General features: G+C 42.4%; 1 long non-coding RNA gene across 4 annotated transcripts in view; it reads right to left on the bottom strand.

Annotated features, from left to right (window-relative positions):
• Positions 1 to 3,627: 3,627 nt before the first annotated feature.
• LOC120410201 overlaps positions 3,628 to 27,717 on the bottom strand; it is a 70,219-nt gene continuing 46,129 nt past the window's right edge. For all 4 annotated transcript variants that reach the window (XR_005602179.1, XR_005602176.1, XR_005602178.1 and 1 more), the window contains 3 exons: positions 19,089 to 19,250; positions 10,774 to 10,930; positions 3,628 to 8,616 (listed from right to left, as the gene is read on the bottom strand). This is a non-coding gene — a long non-coding RNA (uncharacterized LOC120410201). The remainder of the gene's footprint in view (positions 8,617 to 10,773; positions 10,931 to 19,088; positions 19,251 to 27,717) is intronic.

The following is a 27,717-nucleotide window of genomic DNA, read 5'->3' as shown; positions in this document are numbered from 1 at the left end:
GTTTTGTAATGAGTGGTTTTTAGTAATTTTCTTCATCACTGGACTGGAATTATTGCCTTCTTTTGTAATATCTGTTGGCAAAATGATTTCATTCTTTCCTGGGCCTCCTATTGTTTTTGTATTACATCTCTTAGAGACCAAAATTAGATTATCGTTCTCATGGTGCTGCATGAAACAGGATTTAGAAAGTGATTAGGTACATTCATGAGGAAAAAACAATCCATTGAAGGCTATTAAACACAAAGATTGCTGGAAGTTACACTGGTGACAGACAGCTGGCGGGTGTCTTTTCCTTTTGACTGTCCTCAGGCATCTACAAATTCAGACAGGATATGCTGCACAGAGAGCAGCTGGTCTGCTCCAATTTTGAAGATATGTTGAAGAAAAAAAAAAGGAAACACAGTGATCAGTACTGCTTCCAGTTCTAGTTCTGAACCCTGCCAAGCACCGTGTTATCTTAATATCAGGCAATTCTGCATTTTATTGGTGTAAACCTCTTTAAGAACACTGGGACTTCAGGTCAGGTGAGATTTTCTTTGATGCCATCTAAATTCCTACTTTTTTTTGTTTTAATTCTGCCTTCGAAGGGGCAGGTTGTACTGTGAGGCTGCTCCCAGAGCTGGCAGAAAGAGCTCACCCTGTTTCCAGATGGTTCCTGGGGAGATTTGTTCAACTGACCTGGAGGAATTTGTCTCTCACCCACTCTGAGCCCATTCCTTGCCCAGAGGAGAATCCATTGCTTGTGGGTCCATATTCGTTTCCAAATCTCTCAAGTACATTTCACTATTACAAGCTACGTTCCCCCACTCAGAATTTTGTGGGAAAAAAATACAGTTTGGGTGACTCAATCGTATTTAGGACGTGTTAGTGCTATGGAGAACCACCAGCATTTCGTCAGCCGGAATAAATCATTGGCTTCATTGCGTTAATGCATCCATTTGTCCTGCTAAAAAATATGACACATGCATCCCCCAACTTCTAGTTATTTTTAAGGATGGGAACTGAGAATTTGAGGAGGTTTTATTCCTATCCTAGAAATGTCTCACTGGAAGGCTTATTTTTTCAAGTTAGGAGTGCATATTGCATATTGCTTTTTGGTGGATCCTTCCTGAGATACCCAACCCTCAGTTTTCAGAGATAATGAGAAACTACAGAATTTACTTTGGAATTGTGAATATTGTGTGCAGCAGGAGGAAAAAACCAAAACAACTCCACTAGCTGAGTAAAGATGCGGATGCCCCAAATTGACATTTCCTTCTGAAGAAGAGGGTTTTTAACTCTGTGTTTAAATTTACAGATCTGGTATAATCTGTCTCACAAAAGGGATACTCTCATTTGTGAACAGCTTTGCAGTCTTACCTGCAACAAGTAAAACACTTGAATTGTTTGGTAATAGTGGCTTAGAGCCCAACCACTTTGGATCAGAACATGTTAAAACAAAAAACGACAGTGAGGGTTTGCATCCAAGGTTTAGTTTGGCCCAAATACAAACCCAGTATTTTCACTGAAGCTCATCTTTAATTATCTTTTAAAGTATGTTCTGCTTGTTTTATCAAGAGCTTAACATTTTGGATGTAAAGTTGCTTTGGATACTTGCTTCAAGAGGCTCATCTTGTTCAAGCTTAAAGTATCCTGGTTCTTAATTAGGGATTCTGTTAATATCTCACACAGACCTAGCTTTTATTTTATCATGAAACAAGATCCTCTGCTTAGGAACTGTAGCTCTCAGATAACTTTTCCAAGATTAAAAAAAATATTTCAAAAATATCTATTTTAATTGTAAATATAACAAATTCGGGCTTTTAATATTACCGGTATCCAAGGCAAACTGAAGATTTCCTTTATTCCCTGTCTGCTGTTACATCTTAAGTCCAGAAACTGTTACTTAATTCGCAGATGCGAGTGAGACTTGTCACACGCATTTCACTTCTATCTGCATTTACTTTGCTGACTTGTGGTATTCATGTAAATGCCAGCTTGCTTAAGGCTTAGGAAGTGATATGTTTGGGACAGTTATTAACACATTTGTCATTTAGTGTTCATTCCAGTACCTTTTCCTTACATGCTCTGAAGCACATTCACCATCCCTGCTCAGGATTGCAGGCAGCCTCCCCAAGACCCTCTTGCACGCGCCCAAATTATCTTTTTCAGAATGGAGATTGTTTTAGCTACTTCCCCTAATCCATTTCAAGTATAATTACACTATGGTCAATATGTTTTTGATATTCCATAACCTCACATTATTTTTTTTAATGCTTGGCTCACTTCCTGGATTAGTCCAAAGCAGCCTCTGGCTGATGGAGAGGCTTCAGGAAACTGCATTAAAAAGCAATTTTGGTTTGCGCAGGGATTCACTGGCTAAAGGGTTAATACACACTTCAGGGATGAGTGTGGGCTTTGAGATGAGGGTCCCCGTGAGGCTTTGTGCCTCACTTGCCCTTCATTAAAAGCGTAATTCCCTGCGTCAATCCGCAGGTAGTTGTCAGGTCCGGCAGCCGCCGGTCGCGGAGCATCTGCTGTGTCTCGTTAGCCTCCAGATAAGCTCGGCCAAATCAGGCCACGGCAAGAGCTCCCTCGCTGCCTCCCTCGCTCCCTGCTGCTGGGGGGGACCACCCCTGCGGGAAGGTCAGAGCTGCACACGCGGCCGGGCCGCAGCCGCGGAGGCGCAGGGCAGAGGTTCTGTATCAGCCTCTGTGTCCTGCGGCAGGGAGGGCGAAAGGGCTGCGGGGGGAGTGGGAGGGAACCGCCTGGCACTGCCACACTCCGAGCCCGAGTTCGTGCCCGGGTCTCGGGAGAGCAATTACTTGTGCAAAGAGTCGGTAATCCAATTTCAGCAGCTCCAGCCCTGGGATCGGTGACATGCCGTGGCAGGTCCTGGATGCCTGCAGCTGCTCGCACGGCCCGTGTATCCTATGGGGCTCAGCTGGAAAGAGAAGCTAAGTAAGGGAGCAGAAGATTTGAGGGAACCTGCTCCAGTCCTCCAAGCTGGAGGGAGTATCTCAGAAATTTTAGCTCAGACTGGAGTTTTTTTCAGAGAAGGAAGATTCTGGGATTTCTGCATTACTCACCTAAGCGTCTCTGATTGCTGCTAAGTTTCATATGAGGTCTCGAGCCATTAAAAAGAAAAACAAAAAGGAAATTACTGATCAGCTCATGTACTTTATGGAGAAGGTGTGTTTGGTGTAGGTGCAGTGGGCAGGCATGACTGTGTCCTTTCATGCCTTGGGCTTCTCAGGCACCTTCGCAGGGCTGTACATAAAGCTGTCCTTCTCAGCATCTGTAAGCGTGTTTGTGGAGCTGAACTGTTCACAAATGCCTGAAGAGATCCTTTCATCTCCCCTCCTGTTTGGTCAGCCCTTCCTCGCCTCAACCCAGCAGTTTAAGCTAAAATGAATATAACTTTTTCCAAGCACTCAAAGGTAGACCAGGCATTTTGATGTAAATAAATCTGGGGGGAAAAGTCCCTTTTATACTGGTGGGAAGCTCAGGAAAGGTAAATGGAAACGTTTATTTACATATTCTCATTTCTCTTTCTTCCTCCTAACAGGTTTTCACAACTGTCTTCCCCTGCCTGTATTGATGCTTCTGTATTCAGAGAATTAAAAGATGCACATGGGCTCCCAAGGCTAATCTATATGCACGAAGTTTTATTCTCTTCACAACATATTTCTGCACAAACTCAAGTAGATTTTCTCAGAAAAAATCCCAAAGACCATGTTTAATGACAAATAATAATCATTGCGACCATATCTGAATGATAATTCTAATATAAGTACATATGTTTGTATTTTAATACATACACATGTCAATTTGGGCTACATATTTGTAATAACATGAATTACTTTGTTCAACTACGTAAGACAAATAGCTATAATATTAAAATCTCTGTAAGTACCATTAGTAACACATTTCAGCTGAGAAAGCATAACATTACAATTCCTGCCATTCTCCCTTTAGAGTTTATTTAATAGTCTGGTTTCATACTAAGCTGTCTGTGCTGCTTCTGTTCAGAGCAAGGCAAACATCAGCCAAATTTAAATTCACCCAGAAACACAACCTCATGATTCACACTCAAGAAATGATACATTTGAAAGGACAGAAGCAATTCGTAATGTCACAAACATTTTGCAAGTTGTAAAACTATTATCTCTGTAGTAACAGTCAGATCTGGCCTTATCCTTTGACATGGAGTCTAGGCTGTAAGTTTTTAACACTTTTTTTAACACCTTTTTTTTGTGCATAAGGCATTGCAGAGGAACAGGCTAAGTGAACTGCCTACACAAAGGAAGGAACAAAAATAAGTAAGAAAAATAGTAAGGAAAATCAGCAGACTGGGGAGGCTGTTCTAAAATTTGGGTTATCAGTAAAAATAGATGGAAATTTCTGGCAGAAATGCAATTTAAAACAAGGATCTTCATGTTCACTTCCAAACTTCTGTCAAGGCAAAAAATCCAAATCCCTTTTAACTGAAGAACAATTTCCCATATTTTGGACAAACTGTACTCCTGTAGCTTCATTAGGCCAGAAAGCAAAGCTCATGGATATTCATAGTTTTGGATCCGTTCAATTTCCACTCTCTTTTCCCAGGCACTCGGTGATGCTGAGGATGCTGGATTGAGTGAGAAGGTGAAATTCTAATCTGCAGGCTAAAAGAAGTGAGGAACCTGTTTGTTGTCTTCAGCATCACAGCAGATGAGCATTTCCTCCCACTACCAGCCTACTAATTTTCAGTTATTCCACTAATTTAAGAAGCATGTCTCTAAAACCACAGCTGCCTGAAATGCAGCCCATACACTTCTATTTGAACTTACTTATTGAGCTCTACATCTAACAAATGGAAAAACTGAAGCAAATATTTTCAATATGAAATTTAAAACTTCTCTGAATTAAGCCTTAAAGCAGCTTGGCTTCCTGAATAATTTCTGCTAAATTTTGTCATCCCTGCAAGGTTATTTAATCCGAATCAATATTTAAAAAAAAAAAAGCCAGGAAGATGAAAACTGTCATCTAAAAAGTGAAACTGAAGTTCTGTGAGGGCTGTATTTCCAAATAATGTTATTTTTATTGGAATGGGTAAAGCTTAGAATATGGTAATAAAAACTTGGAGGGTTTTTTTGCCAAGATTTTGACTTAACTGCATTTGATCAGCAACATTTTCTCAAAAGCTTTTGAAAAGAGCAGCCCATGTAACTACCTGAGTACCAGCAATACATTTTCTGCCATTGGTACTGTGACCTGATCAGCTCAGCTCAAAGACAAATAAAATCTTTAATGCAGTCAGTGCAGTTTTTGTTTGAATTCCATGTGTTGAAACTGCTCAGATTTTACTGAGGGAGCTCCAAGTGCATGCACTGCCAGCCATATGAATGATAAACCTTATTTTTATAATAGGATTGCTGCGTTTATCACCCCAATTACAATGATCCTAAGTGCTGATCCTAAGCCCTTCTGCTTTAAAAAAGGAGAGTATATTAAACAAGGGATATCTGCAAAGGCAAGAAACTGTTAATGAAGTGCTGAAACTGTACATGTACAAATTTCTAAGGGTTGAAAAACTGAGTAAATTTCCTCTCAAGTGCTGTTTAGTTCCACAGCCTGTGTACTCCTACCACCTCGTACAAGTGGGAGTATTGTCAGCTTCTAGTAGTCTGAGAGAGAAATGTTACCTATGAGGAATATAATCAATGCACATCACGTACAGTGGCTACAATAAAGGTCTCCGTAGCAACATTAAGAACAGATATTTTTAAATGCTCTTAGTCTTATGTTCATGGGTTTTTTTAAATGGAACTTTAACTGCTTCCACTGCAGATGCTGCTGTGAGCTAATCATCCAACAAAAGTCCTTTGCTGAGGCTTGAAAGGATGATCCCTGCCTTGTTTTTCTGCAGATCACCACTGGCTTGCCTTCCCCTGCAATCAGTAAATATCCACTAAATATTGCATCATTATTTATCAACAGGCAGCTGGTCTGAAAAATCAACATGTCAGAGCTTCCTCTCCTCTGGCAGGAGTAGGAAGAGCTGTGGGAATAGAAAGAATTAAAAAGGAAAACTTGAGCAGGTTATGGCAGATGATCCAGCAAAATGGTAGAAAACAAGAGCCTGGGGAGGCTCATCATGCCTGGGAATGGGGCTGAGAGAGGCAGAGTTAGGAGGTAAGGTGGCAAGGAGGAGGAGGAGGAGGAAGCTGGAAAGCTCCTCAAAGCCCTGTGAACTGCTGCAGGTGCTGCAGTGGGGGAGCTGCTGTGGGAGCAGAGCTTGATCAAGTGAGGAAGAACAACAGAAAACAATTGGGTTTATCTCAGGGATCAGAAATGGCTGGTTCTGGAGGAGGAGCCAGAAGAATGTTAATATTTTTCTGAGAAATGAAGCGGTGTGTGAGTTTTTCTTGCAAACCCCTCTGTCACAACAGTGTCCCCAGAGCTTCATCCCCTACTGATTCCAGCATAAAGACTGAGTTAAGGCAAGCATGGATTTCCAGACCTCCTTGTAATCAGCATTTTTCTTTGTTATCTCAGAGTAATCCTATTGCTTTCCCCTGATTCCTCAACCCTACCGATGGCAAAGCAGTTTGAGAGGGGAATGTAGATTTCAGGCAGGTAAAACAGGTAGAAAAAGGATGAGCTCCACTCTGTACTTAGAGTGGTACTGGGGCTTCATTTCCTGGAAAGAACAGAAAGCTCTTCCTTTTCACTGTTAGCTTCTTAAGAGAAAACCAGCAAGGACCAATATTAGGAATAATTTATACATTGCTGTACACAGGAGTGATACGGGAGTGATAGAGGCATGTACTGCAAGCCTTGGACTTCATTAATTATATATAAATATGCATACTTGGTAAAAAAACGACCCTCCTAAGTTTGTTAATAGACTTCTGAGATGCTAATCTTTGCTTCGTCAGCTTAAATGCTTAAAACATAGTCTGGCAATACTGTTTGTACCATGCAGAAATGATCTGCTTTGGAGGGAGCACAACCCAGGGAGCATGAGAGTGTAGTCATCCATTACCTGCTCTGTTAGGTACACAGGGTTCTGGTCCATCTCTGAGCAGCTTGGGCACAAAGGGTGTCAAAGGCAGGGGAAGGGAATCCCAGGCAAACATGTAAAAATTGCATGTTTAGAAGGATGGCAGGAAAAAATGCGTGGGGATTTAACAGCAGGGCTTGTCAAGAGCAGGGTATGCAGAAGGGTGGGTAAAACGAGTGGATAGGTAAAAGGATTGAATTCTGCCCTGTGCAAAAGCTCCCCAGGGGAGGCCAGAGGTCTTTAACAGAGATTCACTGAGATGCATTTGTGCAACAGAATTGCCTGGCCTGGGCAGAGCTGGTGTATTTGGGTGTTCCTCTCTCTTCAGTTAGGACGGGAGCACAAATTTCTTCAGCTAATTACAGCTCTGTTCCTAATGGCAATTGTCTGGGATGTTCTCCTTGTTCAGGACTCTATCCCACTTCCACTCATGCTGTTTTACTGGGAAAGCCTGGGAGAGAGCCTGTCGATGGCAATTTGGCTGAGCTGCCCATATCTCTAGGAAAAGGGCAGCCATCAGCAGCTCTGTGAATGCTTAATGCAATCTGTACAGCTCCTGGCTGGCTGGGTGGGAGGTAGCTGAAGATTTAAGGCCAACTGCACAGTCTGTTCAGGATCTTTGCCAAGGAGCAGCTGGACAGGCTGCTGGCTGAAGCCTGTTACACCACCATGGTTCATAACTAAGGTAATTGTCTGTGTTTGATTTTACACAGGAGATCTGTGGGCATCAATACTTCCTCCGCACCAGTTGCTCAGCATATCTGATGCTGTAATGTGAGCTCGCTGGCTTTCTTGTTGTCAGAAGGGCACCATCAAGGACATTTTCAAAGTGTATGCCAAGTTATTTGTGTAACCCTCTCAAAACAATGAAAATATTGCTTTTCCACAAGGCCAAGTTCTTATTTGATTCCTACAGTTACCCTCATCAGCATGACTCTTCCCACAGTAACTTTCTTTTTCATGTCTTTTATTGGAGAGGTGCATTTACTGGGGGAAATTTTTCATTTGACACAAGATAGGTGCCGTTACAACAAGCACAGGTTCAAATTTAGGTGAAGAGGAGGTCACAGATGCAATGAAGATTTAAAAGCAAGTTGTTGCTGTTCTTCTCACATCATTGATTTTCCCCTTTTACTTCCCCCACTTTTTACATTTAGTAGAGTTAGCAGTAACACTCTCTAGTTGGTTTACACTTTGTGTTTCATTTTGTTGTTGTTTTGGGGTTTTTCTTGACACAAGTGTTACCTACAGATATAGGTTTTAGTCAGAATTCATCAGCACAGTTCTGTCGGCCCTCCTTTCTCGTAATTCTGGCTCAATATTTTGTTTCTCTGTTCTTCTGTACCTGGGCTCAATATGCCCAGCTGTCAGGGTGGTTTTGCTTTGAATCTGTCCCATCCCAGCATTCAAGGAGGCTATTATAATGATTCAGATGCCAAACCTGGAGAGAACAGCCCTGTGAGACAGCAATGCCAGGATTCCTGCCTGAATTCTCAGACATCAGCCAAGTTGCTTCATATCTTCAGAAGGTATTTAGTCACCTGAATCCTATGAGATGGAGCTTAGGTCTTCAAGCCCTGAAGTCACACCTGTAAGATCAGGATGAATGTGCTTACTAAAATTACAAGCTGGTTAGATAAGTAGGACATGTAGACACATCTGGGGCAGCTGGAATAAGTATTCCCATTATCCACAGTACTGAGCTGATACAGCTCTTGTTGGAGGCCAGGGCTGCAGGAAACTTATTAGGTGCTATTGAAGGAACACACGGTCAGTGAGGGTGCTGTGGTTGCTCTCACTACATTTTCTCTCCCTGTGGCTCAGTGACTCATCTTTCACACTTCCTCATTTCCCCATTTACCAACAATACAAAGTACCCTTTTCTAACTGAGAAGCATTTAGAAGCACTGGGTTTGGTTAAACCATATAAGAATGATTCTTGGTAGCTGTGAAGAGTTCTGGTTCACAGCTTTTCTGAGGAGTGCTTGTATTGATGCAAACATACCTCTTTTCCATAGCGCATTGCTTACACAAGACCCAACTGCTCATAGTTTGAGCAATACCCCTGATGTGCTCAGTGCTTCTCTAGTCCAGAATTCGTGATGGATGATGAGAATTTGCAATACCTGATCCCTCTTCATCTGAAGATTTCATGCTCAATAAATCACATGCATTTCTTTTTCCTTATTTTGATCTGGGAACAAAATTTTCAGTGCCTTTTCTGCTTTCACCTTGGTTCATTCTGCTTTAGCTACACTTGTTTCCTGATTTAGCTCATCCAAGGAAACAAAGTCCTGCATGGGTCTGGCAAACAGTGCGTATGCCTCTGTGTGCTATGAAAAAGTAGCAGGTGGAGAACTTGAAAAACAAGTTATTTGGAAATGCAATTAAGATGCCAAGGAGTAGCTTGCAAGATTTTGCTGGACATGTAGATCCAAACAGGCTATTGCTAAATACATACTGTAGACTAGCACAGCTGGGTGGAAGGAAAAGCAAATAGAGAATGGTCATAATAAAATTAATAGATTTTCATGTGGGAAAGAAAGGAGAATACCCTCTGTCTTATCATATTACAGATACTAGAGGTTTGTGATTTTCTTTTTAAAAATTTTGGGTTTGGTTTTTTGGTTTGTTTGTTAGTTTGGTTGGGTTTTTTCTTTTCACTAAGTGTGAAATATAATATTTCAGTACATTAATTAAATGCTTCAGGAGTTAACCACACAAGGACTTGTAGCTGAACCCCTCAGATTTCCTGTGGCATTAAAAGCCTAACCAACACAATAAAAATAAATTATCCTTTAAACAGCTCCTTCTGAAGATACTCTTGGCTTGAAGAGACAAAATATGGTCCAAAGCTTCATCCTCAAGGTTTTCTGGGACATGGGGCTCTAAAACTTTGTTCTTTTTGAGTAGCAAAAGATGCAAAGCCAGCCTATGCTTTTTCCAAAACAGACCAGCATCTGCACATCAGCATGTAAAACAGAACAGCAAAGAGTATGAGATCATTCTATCTTGCCAAGGTTTGTTTAGTCAGGCTTCCTGTAACATGGTACTGTATCCAGCAGCAGAGGAATACTGGAAAACCTAAGCGCAGTGCCTTCCTTTGGAGGCAATAATATGCTATTGTATCTTGTCAGTTCTACTTATTGATGTCAACAGAAGAGCTTTGCAGGTGTGTAGACATACTCAAGCAATCGTTACAATGAAGAAGATATTCAGTTTCTTCCCTATTTTTTCCCCGGATTGAGCCACTGTGGAGGTAGATCAGCACAAGGAGACCTGAACTCATGCATAAAAATATGCAGCATTAATGGCTTCTTTTTTTCATCTGTGGTTAATGATACAACTGCTACCTTCACCAGGGAGCACAACCCTCGTTTCTTAACAAATTTTGAAGACCATGAGTACATTTCCCACCATGCAATTTTGGTACCTCACCTCTAGGTAATCCACAATCTATTAGAGAGGTCCAAAGAGAACAGCCGAGAGAAAATAAAAGACAGCCAGCAAACATCAGCAAAATTGTGTGCATTCAGAAGATCCTGGGTAAGGTCCACTTAAAACCATCATTGAATCCAGTTATTGAATCTACTGCCCTTGGGGGATCCACTTTTTGTGGTGCCACCACCGCCACGGAAGTAATTGACTTCCTGGCAATTGACTTCCTTGACTAATTGTCAATAGCTGAGATTTCTCTGGACAGATGGACAATATTTTTTAGCATAACTTAATAAAGAGTTTTGTACCTCTCTCTGTATTTCTCTTACATCTTCACTGGGAGCTGGGTTGGCCCCTGTCTGTGGGATGCAGAGCAGCCTTAGGCTCAGTGCAGTATCTGGTCCACAAGGTGTATCCTTATACATTACTTGCATTTCCACAGTGTAAAGTGACAGACTGTTCCAGCTCAGGGATGAAGAAATATTGTAGGGGGAAAAAAAGCAGAACAGGCCTTGTTAATGGACTTGGACAATGCTATGACATTCTTTATTTTGGGGAGGTGGGGGAAGGAGTGGGATGGGGTGAGGGAAGTAGTTAGGAAAGCAGTAAAACTCTGTTTTCCTCCAATAAAATGTACTTCTCAGGAATTTCAAGGAATTCTGCCTTTATTTCTTGCTACAAGAATTTTTAAAAAATGGAAACAGAGCCAGCAGTTGCTGCCTATGCAAATGGAACTGCTCCCTCTTCCACACACAGTAAGGATAAAATCTATATGCTCACTATCTCCAGCAGCAGGTAGCTGTCATGAATCCCTCACCGTGGCAGTGCTGGTAATCTCAACTCTTGGAGAAAGACCAGGGCAGCCCAGCAGAACTGCACCATGTTCCAACAGGGTAGCACTACATGACCAGTCAACAGCTGTTTTCCTTTCAGCCTGCAGCCACCCTCCATACATATTCCCTCTTCTGCAGGTGGGTTGCCTAAGGATCTTATCCCTGCAAGGGGTTTTTGGAAATATTAATAATAATAATAGTGACAAAATATATTCCAACCACCCCTTTTAAGGTTTCATTTCTTACTGAACTGCCAAACCTCCAAATCTCAAACTTCTGAGAAAGCAAATCTTACTATTTGCTCTGAATTCAGCCAAGTTTAATCCTATTACATTCTGTTAACTCCTGCTAGACTTATACTGCCTCGTAAAAACTCTGCTGGAGACCGATACTGTCACTTACTCACTTCTTCCTTTTCTACAACCACCCTGCTCTGTCACCCACCTGGCACCAATAACATAAAGCTTCCCATTTTTAACTCCTGCCTTGCAGCCTGATATTTTTCTTAGATGTGATTCTGATATCTGGTAGTGTTTATCTGTTCTCTCTCTCCTGGTTTAGAGGATGTTTCACATCCCATGACAGGGGATTACTCAGGGAGTAGCTCAAACCTCCTGTGGATACAGGCACTGCTTACTTCCCCCTTCTGTTTCCTTAACAGGAATCAAACTTCTTTATCATGATGGACTTGTTCTGTTCAGAAGGTTAAGCAGAGGTGCTTAATTGTACTGCTGAAGTATTAGTAAGTTCCTTGTGTATGGTTTGGAAAGACATCCCAGTATTCTTTTAGAGGAGCAGAATATGATTTTCTGAAGATACCCATGTCTGTTGGAAGTTAATATGAATGATTTACCAAATAACTGTAAGTACTAGCTGAGTATAAATAGTTGTATGTGAATAATGGGAGCTTGCTGCCATCTGGGTCCTATTTGGAGCCTTATCATCTTTTAATCCCAGAAGAGGACTAAGCATTACCAACCAGGTAAACAAACATTACAAGAAATGGAAGAAGGAGAGAAATGAGAGTCATCCTGATGAGGGCAAAACAAAAAGTGACATGACAGAAATGTCAGTCATTATCATGATGTCCTTAAGCAACCACCCTGAACAGACAAGTAGGATGTTTCATCAGGCTGCTATCTCAGATAATGCATCAGCAGGATCTGAAAAGCTGGCTTCTGTACCTCTGCTTTTTAGTTTCAATACATGTGATTTTAGACTCAATTGTCATTATGCCTTGAAGCATCTGTATCCTAAATATAAGCAGGGAATAGTGAGCAGGGTTTTACTCCAGCACTTTCCACAACTGTGAATTAAAGGTTTGGATCTCTGTGCAAAACTTGTTGCTCAAGTGCCTAAATATAATACCCTGGCTCAAGCACAAATCAAGTACACCAGAGCCATAAACCAGGCAAGAGCATTACCAAAGCCCAGGGCTCAAAAATGAGTGAGCTCCTGCAGTGTAATGAGTTACTTACTGAGCATCAGTGGAGCCAGATGTTCTTGGCCTGTCTCATATTTGGGAAAAAATGTGTTCATTTAAATGTCAGCAAAAGAAGATTTAAGATAATGCATTTTTGCTGCATGTTTGTGAGAGTCTAGAAGAATGCATGTGGTGAAACCCTCAGCCTCGAGGAGCACACAGTAACTCTCCAACCAACAGTAACTTGATTATCTCTCCCAACCCCGAACTGAACCACAGCAGTCACTTCAGATTAGAACTGAGCAAGAGGCACAGGGATGCCAGAGAAGGTGTAAATTTAACTTCTTAAATTGCAAGTCAGGTCAAGTAAGAAATGGTGTTTTACTGAGGATTTCCTTTATGGAGTCACAGCATCAGCACTTCACTAAAGAAAAGCCTGTTGTCTCAGAGGGAGAGTTGAGCATCTCCTAGTGCACCCTTAGTCAGAAAAAATTATTCTGTGTCTGGCTCACACTAGGTTGGTCAGTATTTTTCTAACACACCAAGAAAGAGAGTCAAGGTCTTCTCAAGTTCCCCAACTCGTCCAAACCAGCTGATGCACTCCTTGGTGGCCTGGTTCACATCCCCCATCAGGAGTCACTCTGCAACCCTGTCTCAGCAGGAAGTGAAGCCGAGTGGCTGCAATCCAAGACAGTCCCTGTGTCTGCTTGTCCAAGGTCAGGAAGCCATTTGGATGCTTCAAATATTCCCTTTGCTGTATTTAACACATTGTGGGTTGGAACATGATAACATGATAAGAAAAAAAAGCAATCATGATGTAGAAAAAATCACTCATGATGTAGGACTGCCAAGTTGGACTTGAACTACCTGGATCTAGTGGCCATCTAAATCTCAGGAAATGGGGCTGTGAATGTTTTAATAAATGTTTCATACACATTTCCTTTTAAAAAAGAATTGGTAGCAGATCCTTCACTCATCATACTGAAACCACGACATCTGTATGACTCTGCTAAGTGCAGAAAGCCCCTTTGTTTAGACAGCATTGCCAGAAAACGCCTAGGAAGCCAAGGAGATGAATAGAAACCATCTGAGAGCCAAAAAGCCCTTGGAAAAAACTGATTAAACAAGCTGCCAGCCTGCATAGACACTCCAAGTTCATCCATACATTACCTTTAACACCAAAATACCTTACTGAATGAAATAAGCTTATTCTGAAAGCCAACATCTATGGAGGGAGCACTGTGTGGGTCAGAGCAGAAGAGTGGCTCCTAGTACATGAAGATTTAGCACTAGATCTCGAAGAAATTATCTAGGTGGAGATATAGATTTTTTTTTTTCTTCATTCCCTGGATGGTGGCACTTATAAAATCTACATAATTTTTTTTTGCATACACAGCACTTTTAGGATACATGTAAATAGTGGTAAATCCAGCCCAAGCTGTTAAATCCCAGAATTACTGTGGCTGTCTCAGTTTGTGACCACTGGATGTCACTACTGATCCATTTCAGGGGACCAGCAGATTTTTATGAGTGCAAAACAAATACCCTCCTAATTTGGAGAAAATGAAACATTATTTTACTTCTTATTATTGTTTATAAGAACTTGACAGACCGTTTTCCTAAGCATAGCACGCCTGCCTCTTTGTCTGTAACTGTGAAGGAGCTAAGGCACAGACAATGTTTCCTTGCATTGCCAGAAAAATTTTTCTAATCAGGGAAGAAATCTTGGGATCCAGGGGAAAAAAACTGCAGCTTTTGGAGTGATGGGACCGTGTCAAGGCTGCTTGGAGCAGAAGCATCTTCATGAAGCCTGGGCTCGTGAGCTGGGGGATGCCAGGAGCCTGGCAGGGGAGGCTGCTGGGACCCTGCTCTATACATCCCTGGAGTTGGTGCTAAATGCCAGCTCATTACCAACCTCATTCCCTGCCTTTTCTGTGGAAACAGGGAAGATTTGCTTATTTTCTTGGGGATAAAAGACTGATCCCAAGTATTGCAAATTTTAATAAACAGCAGTGACGAAGCACCTGCCAGGCCACTAAAGATGAGTTCTCTACAGATCCACCCCAGTGTGTTGGACACTTGCATGGACATCAAGTGAGAGCTGGGTCTGCTTCTGAAGCCTTGCAGTAAAGGAGGTAGCAGAGATCAGAGGACAAAAGTGTTCTGCTCTCTGATATCTTTGCTCTGCCCTTCTGTGGCATCCCCACAGACCAGAGGAGAGGCAATTTGATAGGAGCAGATGAAATGGAGCACTGGAGAGGGAAGAGAGAAGATGACATCAAGATTTGGATGAGAAGATGGAGTTTTATGGCAATGAAAGGTAAGTTAAGGAGATTCTGGAACAATCACATCTAAAACATCATGAAACCAACCAGGAATCATCCTTGCTTCCCTGAGACCTCTGGGCAGATCATATACATTTACACAATCAGTGCAGTGCCCTGGAGGGTCTGGCACAACCAGTGGAGTACTCTTCTAAACATTCTGCGAGTCCAGCCTGCACTGCCTGAGTCCCACCTCATGCCAAGGTTGCTCAGCCCAGGTAGAGGTCTTATTTGCCATTCAGTACAGCTTCACTAAACTTTCATCATTCAGGCTGAAAACTCCTGGTAGATTTTTCTGCCTCAAGCTGAAAAACAAGGATATAAAACTATTAATCTATTTCTAAGAAAGAAAATTGAAAGAGAAATCATATATATTCAGTAGAGACTTCTAGAGATTAATAATTGGACTCTTCCAAGATTTATCCCCTTTAGGCAGGCAAGGATCCCCAAGCCACTTAAAGACTGGGTGACAGGCTGGGAGGAGAAAGGAGAAAAGGACCACACAGCTAAAGGGATGGAGATTCTATACACAGGGCAGAATTAAGTTGATACAGGCAACCCAAAATTACTGCCTTTGAGCTCCTCCTTACCACCTGGAAGTGTTTTGAATGCATTTTTGGAGTACCTTCCCCTTGTGACCCAGTTTGTAGTTGGGTATTGTTTAGGGTGATTCAGGTATTTGCAAAAGCATAGATTTTGGAGCTCCAGGGTTCCCAAGCCCCATCACAAGCTCTTGAGGAGCAGAGCATGGCCTTATAACCTCATCATCCAAGCCACAAGCTCGGTCCAGTGTGAATTACATCAGCTCGCTGAATTCCTGCAGTGACATAACCAGATAAAGATAGTGGTGACCAACACCCAGTTATCTCATGGAGCTGTGGCTCTAATGGGGTTGAGCCCAGGCTCTCCCCGTCACTAGCCCACTGAGCTCATTGGAAACCTGAGAAACTCCTCAGATTTATGCTGGGAGGCTCATTTTGATTTAATCAATCTGGCATTTTGCCACAATAAAAATTTCCTCTCTGAGATTTTCCAACCCGCTTCTGTGAGAGCTAAAGAAAGAGCCAAGGAGGTCTTCAGGAGCTCCTCTTCTCCTCCAGTTTCCCAGTTTCCTTTCTGTGCAGATCCAGATTAATGCCATGGGGAAATGGCACCACGTGCAGAGTTGTGTTAATGTCATGGAAAATGAAGGAAATGCATGTGACAGCACAGAGGGGGTACAGGGCAGGGACTTCACCTAATTGGCGGACTTCGTTCAGGAAAAGAGGCAGCAGGACCATGCCCATGGGATCCACCCTTTTCATCTGCTAGTGGAAAAGCTACTTTATTTAAGTCAGGGTGTCCAGTGAAGTACGCTCACTTTACAAGTGTGACTGGGAATTTGGCTGGAGGGAGGAGGAAAAGCAAAAAAATCCAAAAACAAGCAATCAAAAAATGCAATCAGAAGAAACAAAATGGCTTTTTGGACGAAATTGATGCATGGGAGAGCTGTGTGCTGGGAGAGCAAAGCAGACAACAAAGCTCAGCCATGGCATCTCAGTCTCAATATATTGAAATGCATGTAGGGTTTAAAGCTTTTTAATATATAAGTAAACAAGGTGAATGGATACTTGGAATCAAAGCTATTGGTCTCTACACCATGCCAGGACATCTTTCAGCTCCATTGCACTACCATTGGTTTCAGTACAATTACTTACAGAGTAAGAATCTGCTCAGCCTGAGGGAGAGAACCTGATCCCTTGTTTTCAGCTGAAAGAGTAAACTTTGGGACAAGAATAATTTCCATTTTGCAGACGCTCAGCTTGGCTCTCTCTTTGACCATTCTGTAAAGCAGCATATTGCAGGAAAGCCATTTACTAGTCCAAAACCAGGATACTGAATATCAACTTTAAATCATCTTTTAGAATCATAGAATTATAGAATTGCTTAGGTTGGAAACACCTTTAAGATCACTTTGTCCAACCATTAACCCAGCACTGCCAAAGCCACCACAAAACCACGTCCTTAAGCACCACATCTACTGGACTTCGAAATACCTCCAGAGTTGGTGACTCCACCACTTCCCTGGGCAGCCTGTGCCAGGGCTTCCCCACCAGCTCATCTTTGAGCACATGGGGACAACTTGCCCATCTGTCATGAAGATTTCTTTCCTGAACAATGTCCAGCCTTCCTGGACTCCTTTGGCCTTCAGCTCTGCCTTCCAAGGGACTCCATGAATCAGTATCCTAAAGAGGCCATAGTCTTCCCTCCCGGTGACCTACACAGCAGTTCTGTGGATCCTCCTTACTTGTCTGACAATCAAAATCCCTGATCCCTGTCCCCAAGGTGGCCTCCAACCATCACATCACTCACCAGTCCTTCTCTGTTCACAAAAAGCAGGTCCAGCAGACACCTTCCCTGGCTGGTTCCCTCACCACCTGCGTCAGGAAGGTCTCTCCTGCACATTCCTGCCACCTTTTCCAGAAAGAAGACCCAATTCCTGCCTGACATTTCTCAGGTGCTTCCATAGTTTCTAACATGTTAATAACCCTCGTGTCTCTGTTGCTGAACAGAACTCCATCCCTTCCTCCACTGAGACAGCAGACCATAGGACCTCACTAGCACCCTGTCCCTCAAACTTTGGGGTGCTGCCCCCAGGCTTGTCTCTAGCAAGCCTGGTTTTATCCCTTCCCCCCTTCAAATCTAGTTTAAAGCTGCCTCAATGAGCCCTGCTAATTCCTGTGCAAAGGTTCCTTTTCCTGCTTTGACACAGGTGTACCCCATCTGTTGCCATCCAGCTCGGTGTCATGTAAACTGACCCATGATCAAAAACCCCAAAATTCTGCCGATGACACCAGGCTCGGAGCCAGCTATTGATCTGCTGGCTCTTCCTGTTCCTTCCCCCATCATTCCCTGCAACTGGAAAGATAGAGAAGAATGCTGCTTGTGCTCCTGATCCCTTAACCAGTTGTCTCAAGTCCCTGAAGCCTCTCTTAATTGTGCTTGGAATTCTCGTCGCATATTTGTCACTCCCTACCTGAAAAATCAGCAATGGATAGAAATCCAATGTCCATACCAGGGCAGAAAGCTTTTTCTCCACATCTTTGATCCAGATCCTAGGAAGGCAGCAGACTTCCCTAAGAAATGAGTCTGTTTGGCATAGTGGGCCTTGTGAGCCCTTCAGAGCCCTTCAGAAGGGACTCTCCTCTGACACTGACCCGTTCTCATCTAGGCTAGGAAACTTGAATTTTCCCAACAAGAAAGCAAAGAGGGAAGGAGATGGCCAGAGCTTTCTGAGACACATTGGCAGGATCCTTCCTTCCCCACTCCACTGCCTGGCAGACAACTCCCTGAATGCCTTAGCACCAGCTGCATGCTTCTCCCTCCTTTCCTGAAAGTGTTGCTTTGTCCTGTGGAAACTCAAATACATATGATAATATGTAAGGAGTTCTTACTAGCTCTTTTTACGAGCACTGTGGAAGATGTCAGATGATTATCTGAGGCCTCCCCACCAAACCCATCGCTTCAGGGGGACACATGGAGGCTGGCAAGGAAGCGAAATCCTGTGGCCAAAAGCTCTTGGAGAGAGCAGTTTCTCCTCCCACTTGCAGAGACCATGCTTAAATATTTGTGGTGTCATAAATATGCTCTTTAGTGCATGCACTAATAGATCTCTGGAACACAGCTGGGTTTGGACTCTTGGGCTTGTGAAAAGCAAGGTAAGAAGTGTCCAGTGTGTGTGGGGGGGTGTTGGGTGAATATCTGCTGGGCTCAGGATCATTTGGCTTGACCACATCCCGGTACTAAAGCAACCTGCCACCATTACAGCTGTGGGATTTTGAAAAGAGCAGTTTTTTATCACTAACCTGGATGACTGTAGCATAAACATTACATATAGGGAGGAAAACTTGGCGAAACAGACCTCTAGTGCCTTATAGGTTATATAGCCACTTACACATGTATGAAATGGATATAAGAATATATAAATTTTATGATATGAACATAACTGATAATATTCTGCTTACCCTCCATACAGTGATTTTATGCTAAGGGGTGTCACTTACCTAATATGGTGCTAAACCCTTGATCTGAACACTTAATTCCTTTCTTCAGCCGTGTTAAAACTCCTTCGGGAATAGAACTCCTCTTTTCCCCCAAGCCCTTGCTTTCCCATGCTGCTCATGTCTTCAGAGAAGTCTCTTCAGTCCCAGAAGCTGAGGTCCTTCCTAAGAAAAGCAAAGTTAGACATGCTGAAGGCTTTACCTGTAGTAGTTTGGTGTAACAAGACAGCAATCCCTCAGGGGCAGAGGGGTTGAGGTTGATTTTAATGATTTTCTTCATGTCACAAGGAAAGTTTAAATAGATTTCTGTGCCCTGAACATGAGACCAGTAAGAAGTGATTTCTGTTTAAGTAGGTGTTAGGAGGTAGGAAAGAGTGTTGTAATAACAACCTGTCTCGTAAGCCAAGGAAGTGAGATGTTGAATCTGTACCCAAACAAAGAGTGAACCTGAGTCACAAGAACACTTTGTATTTATAGGGCAGCTTTCACTGGAGAATTTCAGTGTTCCAGAGTGTTTTACCTACCTGGAGAGCTGGGGTAAACATATGAACTTACACCAAGTGCAGCTTTCCTCGGTGATGTCATGGAGCCAAACAGTCAAGGAATACAGAGCCTGGGACTGTTTCAGTATGAGTAAGAGTACAGAATTTGGCCCCTTATGCTTAACTTTCACATCTCTTTTCCCTTGTAAATTAAGCTTTCATTCCACTTTATAGATGGGTAACTGATGTACAGAGATCCCAGGGAGTTTGTCTAAAGTCACAAACTGAGGAAGGTAATGAAAAAGGACCCAAAAGTTTTGGCTTTGTGCTCTAACCCCAAGGAAAACTTAATTTGGCACTAGCAGCTGCTTGATCTTTAGGGCTTCTGCATGAACGGGGAGTAGTTTGGTTAATGAAATAATATCCCAGGCACATATGAAGAGCAATTACTTGCTCTCATATAAACTCTCATGTATTCATCTAGAAAAAATGTTCATGACTCAGTCATCTGGGATGGTTCAGGCTACTCACCCTCCAGCATGAGGCGTAGGCATTGCAGTGGTAAAGTTAAAAAGGAAGACACGTGACCCCAATTACTCACAAGGAGAAAAATTATGATCTCAGATAGAGTGGTATAAATCCAAAGTCATTCCCCCCCGAAGTAATTGACATCATACTGTATTTTCTCTAACATACGGGAATTCAGAATGCAGCCTGCAATCCCAGTTTGTCTGCAGAGCTTTGTTCAGAGAGAGGCTGTGCTCTCCTGCAATGGATGTTAAGGGATGGAGAAAAAAAAGGCTGGAAAACATACAAGAAAGAAAAATATGCCAAGCTTCCCTGTAGCAAGAGCAACAAATTACTACCTAGCTTTAACAGTGTGCTTAATAATTATTTCACTTTTTAAATCAGGTTTTCTCCATTTTTTATAAACAATAGAAATTAACTGATATACAGAAAGACTGTCCAGTTGACCTGTATATCAATTTCCTCTTTTTTGCTCTGGATATCACGAACACTGAGGAAAGAAGGTGTTGACTGTCAAGAAAGGTGAAGAAAATGACGAACTTACAAATTTATAGATGGTGTGTGACAACAAACACAGATCTATAATTAGGGACATTGCAAGTTCAGAGAAAAGATTAATTAATGTAATGACCACAATGAACTGTTCCAGTGGGACATGGGAAATTGTATGAAACCATTTTCATTAGTGCAGAACAAAGGACTTAGAGCTTAAAGAGTGGGGACACTGGATTCAGCACAGCAGGAGATCTCATAGAAAAATATTCTGAATAGACCCTCCATTTATCATTTCTGAGATTTTGATAATTCAAATATTCTCAACTTTATGGTTTTAGTAATTTGAAACTGACAGATGAGAACTTTACCCCTTGAGACTATGGAAAACCTGGCAAGAAATGAACAGGGAAATGGTTCAGTTTGAAACATTATAGGCACCTAGCACGTTTCCAGCACATCAGGCAACCCAGAGTTTTTACAAATATGTGTGCTTTCAACATTTTCTAAGACTACAGAAGCAGTTCAAACGTATGTAAAATTATATTATTGGCAACTTGTACCAGCAGTGTACAGAGGGACACCCAGGTGTTATTCCTTAAAAACACTGGATGTGCAGGAGGCCTGATGGGGTGCCCCCACAAAGCATCCTGCCTGCCCCTGCTGCTGGCACTGGGAGGAGCACAACAGACAGCTCCAGTGCATGCAAGAGTACTTTATGGGCACATATTGAAATTTCTGGTCAGTCACCCGGTTCAGATTTCTTCCTGAAAAGTCTTGGCACACACATCTTGTTGATATAATTTCTAAGTATGCAGAGGACATGCTTGTGCACCAGTAAAGCTACAGATCTTGTGGACTTAGGAAAGTGATATGTGTATTACATGCATGAATGCAAAGCATGTATATTTACACGTGCAGAAAATGTAGATGTATTTTACATGTGTGGCAGCCTCTGTGTAATGGAGTGTAACACAAGGTCCAGGGGTATCATTAGGAGACACTTGAGTGAAGGTGAGGAGGAAACTGTTTGCACTGGCACAGCTGAAATACCGGAGCCTTCTGCCTTTTTGCAAAGAGAGGCGTTGCAACAACTTGAAATGTTTTTGTGGCAGATCCAAGAATAGTAAAGACTTTCCCAGCATCAGGTACAGTCGAAATGATGGTTTGCAGCCGCTTGCTGTGTGTAATTAACAACTCTGCATATCTGCATCGGTCAAAACTCCTGCTGCAGAACTTCCACATATCTGGTAACCCTGGCAGAGAAGTGGCTCCCAAATAGCACCCAGCCCAGTGCAGCTGAGTGGGGCCAGCTGCTCTGTGATGCTTCATAATCTCAGCAGTGTCTTGGTCTGGTTTGGGCACTCTGTATGTGCAAAAGTATAGAGCAAAAAACAAAGTACTTTAGTTAAGTATCCTTTATTACTAAAGTAATGAATGTTTTCGGAGCAGTTTTATACAATTTCAGTTCAGGGGTGATTTTTTTCTTGAAGTAGAACACCAGCCCATCCCTGCACATTGTGTCTGTTGTTTTTAGCAGAGAAGGTGCTGTACATCAGAACAGCAACACCCAACTCCCACAATAAGCTCATCTTCCCTCTGAAGAGGCTTTTCTCATGGAGAAAAGCTTTTCTTATGGAGAGACACTTACAAGAGCTGCCCCTCAACGTGCTGCTCTTCCTCTGGCCTGGGATCCCAATGGGAAGTGATCACTGGTCCTTTGCCTAACCAGCAGCATCCAGGTCTCTGATCCAGGGAGAAGAAGCTGGACACATGGCACACTTATGAGACAAAGGAGAATGTGAGGGGGGAACATCTAAAGGACCCTGAGAAATTAAAATGCATCCTGTCAACACCAAGAGTGTGCTGAGAGTTGTGGTTTGACAGCTGGGAAAAAGTCACACAATATCGAACCAGTCTTCACAAACTGGGAGGTTCTGGTCTTTGAGAAGCTTTAAAGAAAAGGATTCTAGCTAGTGTTGTGTGAAAAGGGAGCATTGTCTCCAGAGATGACATGCCTCCCTTACTTTTGTTTAGTCTCCTCATCATAGACACCGTCCCTTACAGGCTCTGATGGGAGCACAGGGTTGTTTTCCAGCAGCGCCATCCCAGATCCTGGCCAGGAATGAGTCTGCAAGGCTCTGGGAAAGCTAAATCTCCAAAATTGCATGAAGATCGCTCCGCAGCCCTACTTTCAAAAGCGTTGATACTGATCTAGCTCCTCTCATCTGAAAGCTAGCTAGAACACTTTGGTGAGGGTTGTAGGGCTGCAGCAGAGCACTTTGAACTGCATTTTCCTCATTCTTGGTGAATAGAGAAATCTTTAATGGGATATTTCTTTAATGTGCCAGAGCCAACAGGTGTAGGTAATTTGGAACTGCTGAGGACAAATCACCACGTGTAATGCTAAGACAGTTACTCCAGGGAGGGGAGAGGGAGGGGGGAAATGCTGTATATTAGCATAACTATCTCCTCACACATCCTCTCTCCTCTTTGCATAATATCCCAGTCTTGTGGGCCCCTGCCAGCAAAATAAAACAATGATCCCAGCCCTGTGGGCCTGTCATTATTGATTTTTAAAATACTTACAGCTAGTTGTAATGTTAAATGTGTCCTTGCACTGCAAGAAGGAATTACTGGGCATACAGTGGTGTAAGACTGCGGGGTTATTATCATGCTATATGAGTTACACATGAAGGCATCTTCAAAATGCCTTTTTCTAGGCATTTTGACCACTTTATGGAAACCCATCTGGAAATAAATGTAGCTGGCCTAATGTATGTAATGAATTTAATGTGCTGTTCTTCCACATTAAGGATAAATCTAATAGGATGATTGAGTGGGGCCAAACTTCTCCAGGAAATTCCTTTATAATACATGATTGAATTATTGTTTTTCTATTAGGGCAGCCAAAACATTCAGTGTCCTTGACAATGCAGGATGTGTGCCGTAACTTTTTTGCCACTAAGCTAGGCATACTGTATCTGGACATAAGCCCAGCTTTTTGAGTATTTCCAGTTGAGTGATTTATTTATTTTCCTAAGAAAGGCTACATAAGTTATACAGAACTCAGCCGATTTCTTTTTTGGTCAGATGACAGAATTTGGTGCCTGGCTGCCAAATGAATGAAATCTCAGGAATCCAGAGGCATTTACAGCAAAGCTGAGATTTTCCTAATGGATACCTAAAAGTTGTGCTTATGAAACTACTAAACCTTTTCTCATTAGAAATTGTGCACCTAACTCCCTTTGCAAATCTCTGTTTCAAGTCTGCATTCAAGCCCCTAAGTATCCTGATTTTCAAAAATTTTGCCCTTCCAGCTGCAACCGTGTAATCTAAGAGAAGCTGAACATAGCACATGTGAAAATCGGATTATTTATTTATAAGCCTAAATAGGATTCTAGAAGCCTGACTTCAAATGCCTTTTAAAACCTAGGACCAAATTCAATGATCTTAAGGGTCTTTTCCAACCTAAATAATTCTATGATTCTATAATTTGAATGTGGGCTGTTGGTTTGGGGTTTTTTTCTGGAAAGACATTGTGTATTTGAGACACCCACCTGGACTCCTGGGGGTTACAGCCACAAAATGTGTATCATTATTAGTGCACATGATGAGAATATGCTGTGACTCTAAGATATCCTGGAACCCCAAACATAAGTAAGTACATGGCTGTATACAGAAGGAGACAGGGAGAAGAACTCTGTTTTTTCAAACTGCAGCTTGAGAAAAGGTGGTGTATATTAGTGTAGCCTCCTAACCTTGTCTAAAAGACCTCATTGCTCATTTCCTGTAGCGATAGAGCTTCTTCCTTTCTGTCCTCTTAATAGGGGAGGGGAATTATTTTTCATCTGTGAATAAAATATTTCCCCCCCCCACTTTCCCAAGTAGTCTCAGGTCAAATCAGTCATATAGTTGCAGCTGGAAACTATTTTTGGCCTAGGTTTACAGCTCTGTAGAGGATATCCAGATACTTTACCAAATATTTAAGGCAGTCAGCCAGGGTGTGGGAGATGGCAGGTTCAAATCTCTCTGGAGAAGTGGATTTGAATCCACCCCCCAGGGGGTAACTCTCATCAGCACCTGGCTGTGTAGGGAATGATGAGTGAGAGAGAATGATTCAAGCAACCCAAGGTTTGACCAGCTACTTGTCTCACTTGCAGCTTTCCTCAGTTCTTGGGCTGTAGGGAAGGTGGGACCGGGTACAAAACCAAGCAGGGGGCTCAGTTTGACCTCGCAGGCTAAACCAAACCACTTTTACATTCAGCCATCATCTGTCTCAGTCATGCAGAGGTGAGGCTGGGCTCACTTTCACCCCTACCCGTCTCCCAGAGAAACCTGTGTTTGCTGTGTTTGATTTCTTTTTAATCCTCCTTAAACTGAAACTCAGAGGTTATCTGCCACTGAGCCAGGATCCTTACTCATCCTGGCAGAGATCAGGTTCTGAGCTCTGGGACATCAAATAAAAACAAGGAGGGGAGTAATATTTGTTGGCCTTGTTAGAGAGTGAAAGACACCCAAGTGGGTAAAACTGGAACAACCCAGTATCTGCTCTGCACAGAGAATGTGCTGGACCTCTCCTGGTGATATTTCTCTACATGTTCCCCACAGCCTTGCTCCTCAACTGTACCTTGAGTTAAACAGCTCACCAGGTTAACCCATACATTTTGTGCAAGATTTCTAAGCTAGCTGACTGTTTATCATCCTTGAGGAATCTCGCCTGTGGAGGTTTGATTAATTTTTTTCATACACATATAAACAGATTCAAGATGTTCTTGCTCAGCCAGAGGATAAAGGTTTCTCCTGCTATCTCAGTTCTCCATCAGAAAAACAGTCATTCCCAATGTGCCAAGATTCTCCCAAAGGCATAATTGCCGTCATCTGCATTTACTAATGCAGGCTTGCAGGCATCCTGAAAAACAAGGACAGTGTCCTTTCCCAGCATGAACTCTGAAGTCTGAATAGTCCCAGGCTTGAACTGCTTCTTACATGTACCTAGAGCCAGGACAGCTCTCAGAGAAGACCAGGAGATCCCATCCACACTGCAGAAGTAACATCGGTCAGCTTCGGTCATTGGCCCAGCCTCTCAAGGGCAGAAGGACCAAACCTGTGATTCCAGTTTGGACAAGTGCAGAGCATGACCTGAACCTTCTTAGTTCACTCAAGAGTCTTCCCTTTCCCTCCTAAGTTGCCAAATCACTCTGCCAGATATTGCTCAACTGCTGATGTGGGTTTGCACTGCTTGTGTCACGTGTGAGTGGATGTTAAAAAGAGTCATTATCATTAGAGAATCCACATTTGCTATAAAAAATCACTACAACATCACTGAAACCTCTTCAGAGGATTGGGCCACATGCATCCACAGACAGCTCCCTAGGATGCTCCACTTGTCCTTTCCTCCAAGGCAGAGGCCAGGCTGTTTGTCCAGCACAAATCCAACCAAACTTTAAGCAGCCTTTAAGTGATTTCACTGATCTTAAAAGAAGAAAAGATTATTTGGTTTAGGATTCAAAAATGTCAAAAATTTCCACCATTCCACCCTTTCTTGCCAAACCCCAAATATTTAAATTGAATGCAACTGGACCAAAAAAAACCCACCAAAACTGAGTATTTTGATTATCTGGGATCTCAGCCTTCCTACTGAGAAATAAGGTTACAGAAAGTAGAAAAGAAAGCACATTTTAGATAATCCTGGGCCCCAGTGCTACAGCCTTGCCTTTATGTCAGTGTCCTAACAGGGTGAAAGGCTCTTCTGACCAATTCTGTTGAATTCTTTGTGGGAGATGCCTGCCTATTCAGTCTAGTATAATCTGCCATTACTATCTCATTTACAGGCTACTCATCAGCACAGCTGTATTCCGAGCTGGCAGCACGAGCATCCAGGTCCAGGATCTCTGCTTTCTTCTCCCCTTTTATTTTTCCTTCTAATTTGCATGTATGCATATCCACATTTCAGATATACCCAATGATATCAGGCTTTGAATTCCCCCATCATTTGCTATCACAGAGATTTGTGCAAACTAGAATTCTTAGTTCTCTGTACCACTTTCTACTGACATGTTTGTATGTGAGCAAAATAAAATGCCAGGGGTTCCCTGTAGCACGTTTCCAGCTTTCCAGAGCAGTCTGGGGAAGGAGCTTGTTCACTGATTGCTACAGCTACACAATGTCATAAAATGCCATTATTGATATATTTGCTTTATTAGGCAGAATAATATGAATTATTCCCTCATAAATTTTTGCAGTAACTCCTCCCTACACAGGGCTCTAGTTGATGAGAATTGTAGGTCTAATTATTGGAACATGTGCTTTAATGTGCTTTAATGCCATGTTTTCCTTTAATTGTATTATATTGTAAGCCTGCTCTAGAAATAACACTATTAAAGTTCCATTTCAAAACAAAGATCAATCAAAGAGACAAGCAATTATTTCATTATGCAAGAAGCTCATAACATAATGAAAGGAATGTTAAAAATAAACTAAATGGGTGTACTTGATTGAAAGAATAGATCAGTCCTAGTGACTTTTCTCAGAGAGTAAAAAATTGCCCAGGATTACATTTTCACAGCTTTGAGTATATTATGGATTCTCTGTTTCTAAAAATTAAATAGGGAAGAATTTCTTCAATAATAAACTAAGAATGAAAGTAGCAAATACTCAGGACGAAAAGCCAAAACTGCAGTTCTGAGAGCAGGTGGGATTAGATGATGTTTGGGTTGAGGAGACTCCATGTGTGACTCCACACCATCCCTGCTGGTGAGCCCTGGAACGCTCTTGAAGGGAAATTTGCAAAGCTTTGTGAGCCTACTTTGTTGGTTTTTTTCCAACTTTTTGTGATATTGGAGCCTTTCAGAAGCTCAGATTCTGAGGGTAGAAGCAGTGTAGAGGGACATCAGAGAAAAACTTTTTGTAACAGAAAAGCTTTCCCAAGAAACTGTGAGAAGAAAAAGCTGAGCAGGTCGGATATGGATCAAGAGAAGAGCTTGTGTCTCTTCTCAGTCCTCTATCCAAATCTGACTTCTCTGGGCTGTAGTCTAAAATAGGCAGCACCTGGTAACCACGAGGCAGCCTGGCTGCAGAAGGTGAAGGCAGCTTTGCTGAGCTCCTGGGACATTTGCCATGTGTAGCAC

This window comes from Corvus cornix, chromosome 6 (genome assembly GCF_000738735.6).
Source record: "Corvus cornix cornix isolate S_Up_H32 chromosome 6, ASM73873v5, whole genome shotgun sequence".
NCBI classification, from domain to species: domain Eukaryota; kingdom Metazoa; phylum Chordata; class Aves; order Passeriformes; family Corvidae; genus Corvus; species Corvus cornix.
Note: the sequence above shows the minus strand (reverse complement) of the source record. Positions and strands in the feature narration are given on the sequence as shown.